Genomic DNA, 17,938 nt, shown 5'->3' with positions numbered 1-17,938 from the left:
TTCCTGGCTGCCGGGCTGTGAACTTCTCTGCCCTACCACACCCCCCTGTTACGGTGGACTAGGACCTATGAAACGGTGAGCCAAAAGGAATTCCTCCCCTTCCGCTGTTTAATATGCAGTATGGTCCCATCTGAGACTTTCTAAACTGAATCCTCTGGGAAGGGAGTCCACACCTCTTACATGTGGGGGAAGGTTTTAAGTTCTCTAGGTGATTCTAATGAATGTGTGCAGGTTTGACAACCACTTTGCCAGCCACCTTTCTGGCTACAGATGGTTTCTTGTTCTCACAATCCCTCGTACAGTTTGTTTGTTTTTCTTTATTCATTTCCTTGTAAAGCATGTTTCTTCCATTGATGACACCTTGGCACAACTCTTCCTTTACCCTAATGCTTTTACCTTTTGTTCTTTCCTAGTTAGTGTCTACTTCGAATATAAGCTCAAGAAAGCTGCCTAGGACCAATTCCTTTGAATAAGACACATTGTTCATTTGCAGCACTGTATTTTTCTTATTCTATCTCCTCTACTAGACTATAACAAGAACTGGACCTATTTTCTGTTGAGATAACAAAATACCTAAGCCTAGGTTAGTTCTAAAGGAAAGAGATTTATAATGTATACAGTACTAGAAATCCAAGAGTTTAACTACACTTGCATCTGTTCAACTTCTAGGGAAGATTTTATGGGGTGTCAGATCAAATTCCCTGGGTAAAAAAGCTTGCATATGCAAAAGAGCAGTTCCCTAGTCTCATGGTCACTAGTTTAGTCCATAGAGACTTAACTTGAGTCAACCAAGTTAATCTAGCTTTGAGATTCATGGATATACAGTTGTGGGTGAAGGTTATTAATCCATTCAAGGTGGTGTTCCCATGAACTAATCACCTCCCACCAAGCTCCACCTCCTAAAGGTAACATCTTCTCAATGTTGAAACCCCAGGGGCCAAGCACATCAGCCTGTGGGACAAACCATAGCAGGGACAGTATCTGGCTTTGCTTGTTATTGAATGCATGCAGTATCTAGGGCTGGCAATAGAGCACATAGTCAAGTATTTGCTGAATGAATGCATGTACATGTAAATGAAATTCCTCTTACTGTTTGAGAACAGAAATGCTAGAGTTCAGGTGGTCAGCTCCCAGTCCCCTTAATTTATAAAATGGAACTATCTACATCATAGACTTGCTGAGATAATTGAATGGACAAAACCAAGCACATAGCTCGGTACAAGCACATGGCTAGGTACAAGCACATGGCTAGGTACAAATCCGAGTTCTGCTGACCATCGTCGTCTTCATCATCATCATCATCATCACTCCATTGTCATTCCAGGCTCCATAAACTCTCATGGTCAGTCATAATGGTTAGGTGTGGTTGAAACCAAACAGTGTAATTCCTGACAAGAATATACATTTTAAAAACTAGAAATGTACATTTTTAAAATTAGAAGATGCAAATAACTTTTTTTGTAATTTCCCCAATAGTTTCAAAGATTATTATTTAATGGATTTGCTCCAGAAAATTCTCATTAGCCCTGTCATTGGTTTCTAATGTCATTCACTTTATTTATTCAGCAAATAATTAGGTAACATTTGGATGCACTGTATTAGCTTCTGATGATACACACGTGTCTGGGATCCTCTTGAAGTTGCCAGTCAAGTGGAGAACAAGGCATTTACAGTCTACTGAGGTAATTCTTCCCTCCCATGTCAACAAATGTTGCAGAGGACTATAAAATCTTACATGTTGTGAAACGGAGAGACAAATTCTAAGTAGGGAAAGGGTTTTTTTCCACCTTGACTTCCTACCTTTGGCACTCAAGAAAAAGCCATCTGGACTCATACGGAACCAATCGACTTCAATTAAACTAGTCTCTCTGAGTTAATACCTTGTTTTCCTACAAACAGGGTATCCATGAAAAGCAGCTAAGGGGAGAACCGGAGGGTAGGGCCAGCAGAGAAATCCACATCATTCACCTATCTCTCAGGTGCTTGTGTGCATGCTGAGGGGTTGAGGACTCTTTCTTACTTAGGCCCTCTGTCTTTTGGCTGGCTCTAATTTCTTTACCACTACAAACACCTGGAGCCAAGGCTGCTTTTTTTTTTTTTTTGCATAGCAGTTTGAAAGCAATCCCTTTCTCTTTCTCTTTTCTCAGTTTGATCCATGTCTTAATCTTTGAACAGCATCAAATATTCATCAGCGTTTGATGAAGCTGGGCTTGGGAGGACCTAGAGTTTTCAAAAGCAGGTCTTGCTTTACTCTGGGGAAAATCCTGTGAGTCTTTCAACAAGACTTGCCTCTAAATCATCAGACTCAATTAGTTTGATTTCAAAGAAATACCCAGGTGTTGTTTGACCTTCAACCATATGGACTGCTGGAATAAATGAAAAGTCTTGCTCGTTCCTGTAAAGCCTGAGGAACTAGATAGGGGCAATGCCTTTTCATAGTGTCTTGAGTTTTTTTGTGGAGGGATTATTAGGTTTGGCCTAAACGAGCTATTCAGTTAGTAATATGCACAGTTGCTGGCTGCTGTTGCCTATGTTGAGAAAGAGCCAGGTGTGAGCTGTTACGAAGCACCATTAAAAAAGTGAGAGGTGCATAGAAGAGTTTAGACATGTGGGCAGGGCCTGGGATCTAGCACTTGGAGGCAACATCCCAGGAGACAAGGCAAGCCAACAGCTAAACTCCGTGTTAGGGATATTATTTCTACTGATTGCAACAATCCAGAGTGACTCTTTTATTCCTTTTTCCTAATCTTTTCCCATTGTGATACCTTAAGATTTCCTTGGGTTTTGATTAGGAAGCTGGTCTACCTAGCAGCCTATGCCTTCACAACTTAAATATTTCCCAAGAACTGGGTCTGTGTTGAAAGTGACTGGCATGTAGCTTTGGAGTTAGTTCTAAATCATGGGTCTGTTTGCCATTTGGAGGACATGAGACAAGTTACGTTACTCAGATATAAGCTGGAGTTGACACAGTTCTTGTGTTAGCATTTCACACAGCATGCTTAAGTGGAAGTGCATATGACTCCAACCAAAAAGGGATATAATGTCCAAATGCATTTGCTGAGGCCATTTGGACTGCACTCTGCCTTGGATATAGTTAGGATTATTGTTAAAAGAACCTGGAAAGCTCTTCAGGAAATAACTCTGGTTAACATGGTTGAACTCAAAAGGGCAAAATGTATTTGAGTTCAAGAATCTTTTCCTTGGGCTGGGAAGGTGGCTCAGTGGTACAGTGCTTGCCTTGCGTGCATGAGGCCCTGGGGTTCGATTCCTCAGCACCACATAATCAGAAAAAAAAAGGCAGAAGTGGCCGTGTGGCTCAAGTGGTAGAGCGCTAGCCTTGAGCTGAAGAGCTGAGGGACAGCGCCCAGGCCCAGAGTTCAGGCCCCACAACTGACAAAATAAAATAAAATAATCTTTTCCTTAAGCTAGAGGCATGACTCAAGTGATAGAGCACCTGCCTAGCAAGTAAAGGACTCTGAGTTCAAACCCCAGTTCCACATAAGAAAGAGGGAAGCATAGAGTCTGAGAAGGGTTGTAACTTTTCAAAGACACATTGCTAGAAAGTGATACACCAACAGTTCAGTCCAGATTTGTCTGCCAGGACATCCATTTTGCCCCAAATAGGCATCCTGATTATCTAAGGTGCAAGCTTTAGTCTCATCCATTGGAGTTACCCTGGACATTGTAGAATTAAGTTCCCACTGGAAGCTAACCTGTACAGCAAGAAAATCCTTTGAGTACTTATACTGAAAATTAAAGTAAATGTTCTTTTTTTTAATTGTCAGGGTTGTGTACAGAGGAGTTACAGTTACATAAGTAAGGTAATAAGTACATTTCTTGTCAAACTTGTTAGGGAAATGTTCTTAAAGGCTTACTTAAATATTCTTACTCCAGTTACCAAGTCATCTTCCTCCGTGGAGATCAAGAATATTTTGTTGGTAACATGAATATATTCCTTTGGTTAATTCTGAATTGCCACTTACCCTTGGAAGTCATGTTTTCCTGTTGGACCATTTCTTTCACTATTTGAGAGTACCCTGGATTTATGCTTGTTCTAGTTTGATATCAGTTATGACTTTGTATGTAAGGTATCATCTTGATTAGGGAACCATCTATATGTCTAAAGTTGATGAATTGTTTCCTGCAAAGGAAACTTTTTTGATGTACTTTATTTTGATCTTACCTTCTTCGTGACATTTATGGAAGGCAAGGAGGAGATGGGAAAATGTGTCTCTTGAGGATAATCTTGAAGAGTGGCATATTTCCAGTTGCATATTATGGTAATGCATGAAAGAGGCATTTGTTTCCATTAGAATGACAAGATGTTGAGGGAACAGCATGAAAGCAAAGGACAAGTCTGTTCAATATGTTGTAGACACATCAATGACCTGGTGATAGAAAGCTAGAAAAGGCACAAAGGCTGTCCTCATTTGTGATGAATACTCCTTCTTCAATTGCCACGATGCTCCTAACTTATAGTTCATACTATCTACAGTTGGAACTTAGTGTGCTGCCTGCCTGCCATTGGTTTTGATCACTAGAGAAGCTAGTAAGTGCCAAGTACTGATACATAGCACTAAAGAAATAAGGGGTGAACTTCTGTCCATTGCAATTCAAGATCTATTCTAACTTGGCTTTATATTCAGTGGTTAAAATGGCTACTTTGGACTCCTTTTGTTTCCCCATATACAGGCCAATTTCTAGAGGAATGGACATTCCCACGTTTGTTTCTATATCAGAAGAACATACTCTCGGGGCTGGGAAGGTGGCTCAGTGGTAGAGCGCTTGCCTTGCATGCATGAGGCCCTGGATTCGATTCCTCAGCACCACATAAGCAGAAAAGCCAGAAGTGGTTCTGTGGCTCAAGTGGTAGAGTGCTAGCCTTGAGCTGAAGAGCTGAGGGACAGCGTCCAGGCCCAGAGTTCAGACCCCATGACCGGACCCAATCTCAGTTTCTCTCCAATCTCAGTTTCTTAAAGTTTTGTGTATATGGGATTCTAAGTAATACTACATAATAATTCTAAATAATACTAAAACCTGCATTTCAGAGGTTGATTCTCCAATGTTAATAGCTCCTCAGGTAAATTTTCTTTTCCTTTGCCAGTTTTTAGCCTCAAAATGATCACCTGCAAGAAGTCACACTTTAAAAATAAAGAACCTGGAGATCATGTAGTCAGTCCCATCATTTGACAGATGGGGAAACCAAGACAGGAAGAAGCATTAAAGTGTTTGACAGAAGCTTAAGCATGACTATCATGTCGGACTTACAGGTTTCTTGTCGACTCTTAGGTCACAAATCATCTTGCTACACTGCAGTTGACATCTCCTTTTCCTGCCCTAGAAACAGGGAAAAACCTATATTTTAGCAGGAAGAAATGATAACTTTGATTTCCCATTATTCACAGAATAAGGCTCAAACAGGTTCTAGCTATGAATGCCATTCACCTCACAAAGAATAGGCCGTTCTTCCATCTCTTCCACCTCCTTTGCATTCCGTTCTGCAGATATTCCCAACTGTTGGTAGATCACCAGATGAACCAGATCACCAGGCATCACCAGATGCCTCCAGGGTTAGCATGTGCATGGTCTCCATAGCAGTTTTCCTAACAAAGTTCCCTTCGCGTATAGGTATCAGATTTCATCCTTTCTTCTCAGGCAGGTTTTCTCTGATCTCCTAAATATAGATTACAGACATGTTCCTGTGTAACCTTTATTCAAGCTGACAGAAATTGTGTTGCTATTTCAGTGCCTTTGTCCTGAACTCGATGTTACTGTCTAAAGAAGGACTGTGTCTTGTTGAAGGATACATGGTGTGCCATTTTATCTAGGAGACACAGAGCAGGTCTACAATAATCCCTCACTTAGGAGTTTGCTTCCCAGAGTTTCACTTAGTCAAGTAGGGCCCAAAATAGTAAACAAAAACTCACAGAGGTAAACAATTTGTAAGTTTTGAATGTGTGCATTGCTCTGTGTAGCGTTGTGAAATCTTGTGCTCTTTGCTCAGATTGTGAATCACTTCTTTGCCCAGTGTATCCATGCTGTGTACACCACCTATCTATTAGTCTCTTAGCAGCCATCTCAATGATCAGAGAAACTATGTCAGTAATGGTGTTCCAATAACCCTTTTATTTAATAAAGTCTCCAAAGCCTAAGAGTAGTAAAGCTGTAACTCATCTACATGTGCTCCAAAGAAGCTGTCCAGGTGTGTCCTTCAAGTAAAAATGTGAAAGTTCTCTACTTAATAGTGAAAAGAAAAAAAAAATCTATACACTGAGATTGCTAAGACCCTATGGTAAGAAGGAATAGAGAAAGACATAGTGTATATTGGGATTTGTACTATCCATGGATTCAGCCATCCGCAAGGAGCCTTGGAATGTTTCCCAGGTAAATAAGTGGGAGATCTTTCTCAAAACTTCTCATCAACAAGCTTTAGAGGGAGTGTTATCACTGGCAGAGTCCATCTCAACTGAAGCCAACAGCCTTTCATGACTGATGCCAGCTTGTCTCAGCCCATCTCGCCTTTTACCATTTGCCAATGTTAATCTTGACTACAGGCAGATCATTATCAGCTTGGATATTTTGGTATGTGAACCTCAGCATCATCTTGCAATTAACTTAGCACTTCTAAATCACCGTACATCTATTATGTAGTAAGTTCTTTGTACATAATGAGCTTTTCCTGTGTTATCTTCTTACAGTCACCTTGCATGATAGTTATTGTTCTTTTTTTGGATATGGAGTCAGAAGCTAATAATTTCCAAAATTTCTCAGGGCCAATAAGGTGAACACTCTAGATGTTTCTAGCTTGCAGGTTCCATCCCCGTTTCATTGTCAGTGAAGATGTGATTGTTGATTTGTGTTGCAACCCTCTCTTTCATAGTGGATCTGGTAGGCTATTTAGACTTGACCATCCCCTGCAGCAACTGAAATAACTAGCCAAGAGTAAGGAGCAAATGGAAGCAGTTTCACTTGGCTCGGTTGCCCCCATACCCAGGTATGGCCAACCATGTGGCCTGGCCTTGCCTTTCAAGGAACTCTCTTGAAATGAGTGGAAATTTGACGTTTGTGATTTTTTTTTACAACTCTTAGACAAGAGAGTACACATCTACAGTATTATCTGTGACAATTTCTGGTGACTATAGAGCACAAGGGGAAATCTTGTAGATGCTGACTGCCCAGTTGAAATCTATGCTTAACCGTTTCTACACTGTAATCCTCACTTATTCTCCAATGCAGGGATTGAACCCAGAGTCTTGTGCATGTTTGTGCAAGTGGTCTACTACTGAGATAAACCTCTCTGTATTATTTATAGACTAGGAAGAAATAGGATAATAATAGCACAAAATCTCATAGGTTGTACTTGGGATTGGAAGAGTAAAGGAACACTGTGTGGTCTTAGTCGATGGTGATTTTTACATCAGCAAAATATGGAAACATTTCTGTTTTTCACAGTTTGGGAAGTGCTACTTGTGTTTGATAAGTTGTTAAGCATCCCACAGAGCATCCTTTAAGCCCTCGCAGGAAAGAATGACTTAGAATTAAGTCTTGATAGTACCAAGGTCAAGAAACCAAGGTCAGAAAAATCACAAACATGGAGACGTCTGACACCCAGATGAAAAGATATATAAGATATTGCTGAAATATTTCACTTTTCAGCAGAGAGTTTTTGAAGTCATGAAAATTACATTGCCAGGCCTCCACTGGGGTGTGGTACAGTAAGGTTCTGTGTCAGTTATTTAAGAGCTCTACAAAGCTGGAATCACATCCCATTGGAGGTGCTCTGTTTTTTTCATTTCGAAAGTCTTACCATTCACCGTCACTGTGGCAAGAGGAGGTTTATTTGTTTTTATGTATTTTTTTGGTAACTTAAAAGCATCTTGAATTATTAAACCAGTTATTTTCCAGGCCTGCAAATGTTTTCAGCATGTTGAGTCAAGTTTTCCTGAGTCAGCACATGCGTGGTATTGCATCTTGGAAGGCCTCAGTCAGAGCCATTTCTTTCAGATGCTGGTATTTCTCTTCTGGTTTGGGATGTTTGGGGGTGCTCGAATGTGTTTTTCCTAGACTCCCACATTCAAGATCCCCCATGGGAATGACACTCAGGAAGATGAGAGACACCCCATCCTTTCAGGCTAATGAAGGGAATAAAGACGAACAAAAGAAACAAAACAACAACAACAACAAAAACCTCAAGCGATCATTTAATATTTTCCCCTGATGTGCAGAACCCACTGTAGTGCTCCCTTCCAGCCAAACCATAAGGTAAATCTTCCAACTCAAGCTTTATGAGAGACAATACGAAAGTACTTTGAATTACAATGAATAAAAAGAAAATCCTTTTTCTGCTCCAGAGCCAAATGCTTTTAGAGGAAGCAGGGCAAGGGGTGGGGGGAGAGGGGAGAAAAAGAAAAAAAACCCACTCAAGTTCAATTGATGAAAACCAGTCAAAATATGGCCTTGTTGTGGCTGATACAACTCTCCTGGCTGGTCCCAAAACACAGAAGGCGTTTGTAGGCCTGGCCATCTCCATGCTGATTGAACTAGATTTCTGTGTCAAGGGCTCTTAAGCCCCAGGCCTGCACCCCACATTTCCTGAGTGTGTTATTGAAAATTATCAGACCTGTTTTCTTCATTACCAGGAAGCTGAAAAATGACTTGGGTTAAAAAAAAAAAAAAAGCTTAAAGGCTTTCTACAAGCAGAACAGGCTAACTCTTAAACAAACATCCTTAGTGCTCTTAAGTATGTATTGTAGAGCAGCACAGACCTGAAGGACTTATCATTCATAAGAACTCCATGGAAATTTCTGGAATGGATACCTTCCCCCCTACATCTGCGTATTGAACACTTAAATCATATGGATGGCTCTCAAGAGTAAATGGGTTCATTTTTTTTCTTTTTTCTTTTTTTTGTCGGTGGTGGGGCCTGAACTCCAGGCCTGGGCGCTGTCCCTCAGCTCTTCAGCTCAAGACTAGCACTCTACCACTTGAACCACAATGCCACTTCCAGCTTTTTTTCCTATGTGGTGCTGAGGAATCGAACCCAGAGCCTCATGCATGTGAGGCAAGCACTCTACCACTGAGCCACCTTCCTAGTCCCAATGGGTTCATTCTTGATTTTTACTTTACACAACTTTTAGGGATATAGAAGCAAAAACCAAGAAGGTTTTCTCCTTGTGTCAAGGAATCTGAATTCTGGGTGATGAAATCCTCAAATTAGGCCCTAGAAAACCTGCAAAGGATAGTTCTGATCGTCCAATTCAGCTGCACAGATGAAGATTACCTTCCCCACTTCTCCCCCTACCCCCACTAATCCTTATGTGAGGGAGAAGGGATGCCAGCTGAGGGCCTTTGGTACTCGTAATCCACATGGCAGTGGAGGTTTGACTGATGTCAACTCTTCTGCTGTTTTCATCTAAGGCTGGATTTCTCAGCTCTTATTTCTCCTTATATTCCTAACAGTTCATTAATAACCCCTTGTCTGCCCACCCCCCACTTTTTTATCCCTCACTCTGACTTTGAAGAACCTGAATTCATTTAATCTTTCATTAGTGGTAATTATTTACCTGTCAGACCCCAGCTGGACAGCATCATTGAAATGAGTCACATCACGTTGCTTCTAGTCCCTGCTTCCAAACAATTAAATCAGACAAGCACCTGTGTAAATATGTAATATTTGGTGATAAGAAAATGAATAGGCAACAGAACCAGAGCTGAACACAAGAGTTTCTCTCTGGGGACTTTTTTGCATGTGCTTTTAAACAGTTCTGCTTTGCCCACTCCTCCTACAATCTTGTTTGTTTGGAAATTTTAGCTAATCTTCTGTCACTAGATTTGGGTTGTTTGCAGACATTAAAATTTGAAGGGATTCCTCTCACAGATAAGCTGAGATAGGAGTTGATTTGGGTGAAATACTAATGTGTAATTTTCTTTCTTTTCCAGGACGAAAATGTCTGCCTCCATGGACTGACCGTTGAAACTCAACTTAGACAACAGTGTCTACCTTCATTTGTATGGAGGACTTCTGTGATGCTTTGTGGATTAGTGAAAGGAGTGAGCGCTTTGTAATCAATCAGGTAAGCCTGACTTTAGCTCTTTAGAATGCTGTGATCTTTAGCACCTTCAGGAACTAAACTTTCTAATCTGTGCAACGGATTCTGGACTTAGCCACCCTTGCCAACATGTCCAATACCAAGCTCAGCACCTGGTGAAGCAAAACACACATCATCTGAGACCACAAACCCATCACCTCTGGGAAGTTCCACATTTGATTAGCTGTAGCCTGAAATTGTTGGGGTGAGATTTTTTAATTGCTTTCTGGTGGAGAATATATTTTAACAATATGAAGTACCACATGAAAGAATTTCCAGCTTGTCTCTCAGAAGGGAGTCTCTCCTGCTTTGGGGACTCATGTGTTCTTTACCAAAGATTCATGTAGACTGACCTAAAGGAAAGTTCTGCAGCTAGACATTGAAAATCACTCATCCCTCCTTACCATCTTTTTTTTTTTTTCTATAAACTGGTATTCTATAAAACTGATATTTTAGCCGTTGAGCATCCATCCCCAGGTGGTAGTTTGGGGCCCATTTCCATTTCATTCATTTTGCATCTATGGGTATATTTTAGTTGTAAAGCCAAACCCCTACTTCATCTCTTCCTAAGCTCAGAGGCCTTGGACAAGTTAATTATTATTGCTTTAGTTTCCCCAGCTACAAAATGGAAATGAGAACATGTGGACAGCATTATACAGAGAAATCACTGAGTTCTATGCGATTGATTTAGTGTTTTGAGCAGAACAAATAGCCCAAAATATGCTAACTGCCATTGAAGTTCCTGTTGTTACTGGGGCAAATGGAAGCAGCAATCTAATTGGTCTGGAGGAAAGAGCTAGTGTGTATAACAGAACATCTGACCCTCCAACAAATCCTCTCAAGTTCTAGCATCTCATACCTGTAATCCTACTGACTCAGTGGAGTGAGATCTAAGGATCTCGGTTCAAAGCCAGCCCCAGCAGCAATCTGTAAGACTCTCCAATTAACAACAACAATAACAAAAGCCAGAAGTGGGAGTATGGCTAATGTGGCCAAGAACCAGTCTTGAATGAAAATGCCAAGTGAGAGATTGAGTCCCCAAGTTGAAGCCTCTTTTATATAAAAGATACTCTTAATTTGTTTCCGTTGTCATAAAGTATAAAACAGTGACAAGTGAAAAACAATGTTGGTATGTTACTAAATTATTTCTATGGATAGATTCAATTGTATCTGAACCTTGAGTTTAACATTAGAATCACTAGATTTAAAAATTCACAAGATTTTCTCTATGGTTTCAAATGGATGATTCTGTTAGGGTAGGCAAAGGGATAAACAAGAAAATGTTGTAAAACATTTTCCTTTTTTTGGGGGGTGGGGGGAGTCAGTCATGGGGCTTGAACTCTGGGCCTGTATGCTGCCCCTCAGCTCTTCAGCTCAAGGGGAACACTCTACCATTTGAACCACAGTGCCACTTCCGGTTTTTTGGTAGTTTATTGGAGATAAGAGTCTCGTGGACTTTCCTGCCAGGACTGGCTTTGAAGCATGATCTCAGATCTCAGCCCCCTGAGTAGCTAGGATTACAGGCATGAGCCACCGGCGCCCTGCCCCATGTCCATTTTTTACATATGCTGGCCCAGGTGAGTATAATATTTGAATATAGATATCTCTCATTCTCAGAACTTAGCCCTTAATTTCCTCCGAACTACCTGATGATGTTGTTACTTTTGTGTATCTTTCTAGTTCTGGTGACTCCCTTTGTTTTTATTGAGTTTTACTACTCTAAAACATGAGCATCCTAAACACTCCTGAATTTCCTAAAGCCAAAATGTAGACGCTTCCATGGTGACAGCAAAGCGATTGTAGATTTGAAGGAGGCCACTAGAGGAGTTTGAAATACAAACTCACAGGCAACCTGAAGTACAACCTTTCACTTCCGTATTTTCAGCAGACTCATCAGTATTCCATGAAAATATGGCTTGCTTTGAAATAGGAAAAGTACTCTTCAGGATTAGATTGTTTATATACATACATATATATGCACACACATATACATATATTCAAAATAGACTCTGAAATTCCCATTAGATCCCATTGAATTCATGGAGCAATCGTCTCCCCTCTCTAAGTCACAGCTATACATTTCCAAGAGTGTTAATGGCTCCTTTTGCTGGTGTTGAGCTGTAATGCACCTGTTCCCTGAGGTCTTATCATGAATCTAGTCTGTTGATCAACATTGTACATCAATATACCATGGCCAAGTTGAATAGGCTATATGATACACCACAGGAATAATTCCAAAACATCCAAGTTGAGAAATAGAAAGTACCTACACTGAATTTTAAAAGTGTACTTTTCCCATTCTATTATTTTTACATCCATTTTAATACCCAACTACCCTTTCCATGCATTTATCAATGCATGTATGTTGGAAATCAGAAGTTCCTTTCGTTGCCGGCTGGTTCCGGCACATGTAAAGTTGTGACTTTAAAAAAAAAATCAATGTTGGTTCAGTATTTCTAGATTATTAAAGAAATCATTGCTCTAATCTTTCTTTGGGGATCCTTTTATAGTTAATCTTATTTTTTTCAACTGGTTTAAATATTCTGCCAACACATCTTACATCTGACTTCCTGGTCAATTCTCACTTAAATTTCTGCATTTATAAACATTCAGGCAGCAATTGATCCCAAGTGTCCTTGCTAAAGGTTACCAACTTCATTCATGGTAAGGCTATAAATTGCATCTCTTACGATTCTCTTATTCATTGTTGCCAGCTCACAATGTCCTTTTGGTTTTAGGCAGTTTAATATGTTGACATTTCATGGTGCACAAAGTGAAAACTCTAGACCTAAATTATGCCTGGATACTATTCCTAAATTGACATGCTTTCAATTTCTGGACCATGAGCTGAAACCCAAAGTCAGACTTTTGGTAACAAAGCCCACTGTCTACAGCAATTTATATTGTTCAGTTCAAAGAGGCATTGAAATAATCAAATGCATGGTAGGAGCTGACTCTTAACTCCAGTCATCTTCTGCCCTGTCTTTACCAGTGCCTGCCATTCAAAAGCATAGACCTGGGATAATGGTCTTAGTTTTTGTTCAGGAGAAAAATAACAAGCTAAGCTTCTAAGATTTTTATGTGGAAAAATTAGTTTAGGTAGCTCTATTAATATGAGCTAGAAGATCTCAGTTGGAGTGCCACAAACGTTTTGTTGTAGTTTTGTCATCTCTCTGGGAAAGATCTGTTAAGTCTTCTTTTGTACTACTGAAGGTATCCATAGTCTTGACAATGGCAATCAGTTGTTACATTGGTCTGTGTTGTGCATGCACACTAAAGGTAGAGGTGTTAAAACTCCTGGAAAAGAGAGCTGCAGTAAAGTAACTGAAAAAAAAAGTAAAACATGAAATAGATATATGAGACAAAAGATAGGTAGGAAGAATCCTTTAATAATTTCCCTCTAGGAATGTACAAACACATATACATTAAAGCACAACTTACAAGTAACAAGAGAAAGAGATTTATTTTAAGGTCTAGCTCAATGAATTTTAATACATGAAGGTGTTTATTCACAGAAATGAACATATAGCTCCAGTTGCTGGATGAATCTCTCTTCCCTGCCCAGGTGACCTCTCAACCCACTGCCACACAATTATTCTTTCTATATATAAACTATGTTACTTGTTTTATACTTCAAAGCAAGTGGATTCATGCAGTCTGTACTCTTGCTGCTTTCACTTTGCTGCGAGATGTTTTGGGGATGATTTATATTGTGTGTTTCAACAAAACTTTCAAACAGAAGCAGGCAAATGTTCTCTGAAGGTGTATGTTTTTATTTTTATAGGGATCATAACTATGTCAGATAGATGGTAATTATCTCTCTGACTATATAAAAATCTCTAGTTATGTTCAAAGTGGTTCATATTATTTTCTACTCCTACCACCGCTGTGTGATATTTTGGGTTATTCTGAACATATGGTAATTATATCTCTGACTATATAAAAGTCTCTAGTTATGGTCAAAGTAGTGCATATTATTTTCTATGCTTAACCACCAATGTGTGATATTTTGGGTTATTCTTTTTTCTGAATATTTTTTGTTATTGTTAAATAGTTAGAGGAATGGCCATTCAACAAAACAGTTTATGAATGCAGTACATCTTGATCAATACCATGCCTTTCAACATTCTCATCTACCCCTTCCAATTCATCCCTTCCTTCACTTTTCTTAATTTTTAGGATATGTATTGAGGGGTTCTTTTCGTCATTTACTGAAGTGGTTTATGTGTGTAATGTCTCCTGATCTATGTTATGCCTTTAACATTTTCACCCCTGCTTAACACACCCCTTCTCTTATTTTTCTCAGTTCTGTGGTATGTACAGTGGATACATTACCTGCATTCTCTCCCCTTCCCTCTTTCATTCAACTATCCCTCATTCCTTGACCCCCACCTCCTTCTTGCAAATACCCATTGCCTGGTACTTATTTTGTTGGGCTTTCACTTCACTATTCTAAAGAATTATACTATTTGAGCTCTCCACAGTCTTATACGTCAGTTAATTCAATTGTAATCACTTGCTTACCACCCAATGTGTTTAATTATAGATTTATAGGTACATTCTAGCTATCACAAATGAGGGAAAACATGCACCCTGTGTTTCTCTAGGTCTAGCTTACTTTACTTAATATAATTTTTTCTAAATGCTTCCATTTCCTTACAAATGGTATAATATTCTTTTTTATTCATATGTAGAATTTTATTGTGTATGTATATCACATTTTCTTGACCCATTTGTCCATTGAGGGGCATCTGGAATGATTTTATATCTTGGGTATGGTCAATAGGGCAGTGAACATGGTTGTATTGGTGGCTTTACTATAGTCTTGTTTGTGCTCTGTTGGATAAATGTCCAGGAGAGGGTCATAGGGTAGTTCCATCTTTAGTTTTGTGAGGAACTTCCATACTGCTTTCCAGAGTTGTTGAACAAGATTACATTCCCACCAACAGTAATAGAGTTAGCTTTTGGCCATATCCTTGCCAGGATTTGTTATTCTATATCCTCTAAATAGTATCTTAGTGTGCTTTAAGATTCTACTTTTATGAGGACTGTGATACTGAGCATCATAGTATTTATAGGCCACTCATTTTTCTTTTGTGAAGTGTATGTTTCAAAATTTAAAAATCGGTTTGTTTTTTTATTATTCAATTAAAAGGGTTCTTTTTATATTCCAGATATATTTCTATCTGTACATTAGACATTTAAAAATGATTGACCATTTTTTTTTGTGCTGTTACTGAGGTTGAACTCAGGGCTTTGCATTCTTGCTTAGGTTTGACTCTTAAGGCTGGTTCTCTACCATATGAGAAACACTTGTGCCTCTGGCTTTTTGCTGGTTGACTATAAACGAAAGTCTCTCAGATTTTTCTGCCCAGACAGGCTTTCAACCTGGATCCTCAGGCCTTAGCCTCCTGAGTGGCTAGGGAGGTGTGAGCCACTGTTATCTAGCTTGCATTTTTTTTGTTTTTGTTTTTGTTTTTTTTGCTGGTCCTGAGACTTGAACTCAGGGCCTGGACACTGTCCCTGAGCCTCTTTGTGTTCAAGAGGACGGCTCTACCACTTGAGTCACAGCGCTACTTCTGGCTTTTTTTTCTGAGTAGTTTATTGGAGATAAGAGTCTCATTGACTCTTCTGCCCAGGCTGGCTTCGAACTTCGAACTTCGAACTTCGATCCTCAGATCTCAACTTCCTGAGTAGCTAGGATAACAGGTGTGAGCCACCAGCACCCAACCAGCTGGTATTGGGTTTTCTCTTTTGTTTGTTCATTTGGTTCCAGGCATAGGGCTTGAACTCAGGGCCTGGCCATTATACCTGCCCATATATATATATATATATATATATATATATATATATATATATATATATATATATATATGTATATATATGTGTGTGTGTGTGTGTGTGTGTGTGTGTGTGTGTATCACAAACACCTTTTGATCTTCGCAATGATAGTCATCATTATCCTAATCTACATTGTTTATGAACTCTATGACCTTTAACAATAAGACTATTTTTTACAAATCAGGTGATACGTACATTTCTTTCCTTTTGCTTAGTATCACATTTTTAATGGTAACTTTTCACTAGTATTTTTGTTGTTGTTTTGAACAAATCCATCTTTTAAAATCAGTTTTGTTTTACTGAGGTGGTACAGGGCTTCGAACTCAGAGCCTCACACTTGCTATGCAAGCGCACTACCATTTGAGCCACGCTCTTAGCCCTTTTTGTTTAGTTCATTTTTCAAGTAGTCTCATGGTTTTGCCTGGGCCAACTGTGGATTGTAGACCTCCTACCTCTGCATCTAGAGTAACTAGGATTACAAGCCTACACCATAACACGGAGCTTGATTTTTTTGTGTGTTTTTTGTGTTTTTTTTTTTTTTTGAGGTTTTCTCACTAACATTTTTGCTTGTGCTAGCCTTGAATCCTAATTCTCCTTTGTCTAGTTCTGAATAGCTGGGATTACAAGATACACTGCTGGGCTCAATCTGGATTTTTTTTTTTTTTTTTTGCCAGCCATGGGGTTTGAACTCTGGGGCTAAATGCTGTCCCTCAGCTCTTCAGCTCAAGGCTAGTGCTCTACCACTTGAGCCACTGCAACACTTCGGTTTTCGGAGTGGATTATTGGAGATAATAGTCTCACGGACTTTCCTGCCCTGCCCAGGCTGGCTTTGAACTGCAATCCTCCTGAGTAGCTAGGATTATAGGCATAAGCCACCGGTTGCAATCTGGATTTTTTTTTTTTATGAGTGAGTACTTTTGTGTCCTAGGTAATCTTTGGCCTACTTAAAAGTAGAAGAGTTTGTGATTTTAGTTTTATATTTAGTTTTATGATCTGTCTGTTGTTAATTTTGTATGTAAGTAGAGATTGGGGTAAAAAAAAGGTTTATTTTTATACAGACAGGTAATTTTTTTAACTGCATAAGTAGTTGTAAAGAATTTCTCTCTTTGTTCTGCTCAAACTCACTGATGGTCTATAATACCAGATTGTTGTTACAATCGTGTTAGTGGGCTTCAGATGTTTTCTGGTTTGAAGTTTTTAAAATTTTATTGTAAAGATGTTGTACAGAGGGGTTACAGTTACATGCGTAAGGTAATGAATACATTTTTTGTCGAGCATTGTTACTCCCACTTTTGTTTTACTACTATCCCCTTCCTCCCCTGTTTTCCCCCTTCCTCTCCTCCCCAAGTAGTAAAGTTCATTTCCAACATAGTGTCTTGTGAGTCTTATTAATGCAATAGGTCATCCTATGTCCTTATTTCAGCATTTTGTTATTCCCCTTTCCCTCCCCAAATTAGATAACAATGCTCGCAAGAAATGTACTCATTATCTTACTCATGTAACTGTAACCACTCTGTACAGCATCTTTACAATAAAATTAAATTTTAAAAAAAGATGAAGGGTACCAAAATCAATGACAGTGACAACAGGGGACATACCATAGGGGGAAGAATATACAAAAGAAGCAAAAGAATATCACATAGTACATTAAAAATAACAACAAAGATAAACCTCTTGTGTCCATATCTTGGTGTTCATTTCACTTAGCATCATCTTATATGGTCATATGTACATAGCTTTTGAGCTTTTCTGTTCATCTGGTAAGATTATCCTAGACATATACTAATTATTGCATTATAAGGAAAACCACGGGACCTATATTTCTTTGGGTCTGGCTTACTTCATTTAATATGATTTTTTCCAAGTTTTTCCATTTCCTAACAAATGAGTCAGTGTCATTTTTTTCTGATGGAAGCATAGAATTCCATTCTATATATATATCTCACATTTTTTATATTTTATATATATACCACATTTTTATATTTTCTAATTTTCTCACCACATTCATA

Source organism: Dipodomys merriami, unplaced genomic scaffold, assembly GCF_024711535.1.
Source record: "Dipodomys merriami isolate MVZ:Mamm:240054 unplaced genomic scaffold, mDipMer1.0.p SCAF_13, whole genome shotgun sequence".
NCBI classification, from domain to species: domain Eukaryota; kingdom Metazoa; phylum Chordata; class Mammalia; order Rodentia; family Heteromyidae; genus Dipodomys; species Dipodomys merriami.
This window is presented reverse-complemented; position numbering follows the sequence as displayed.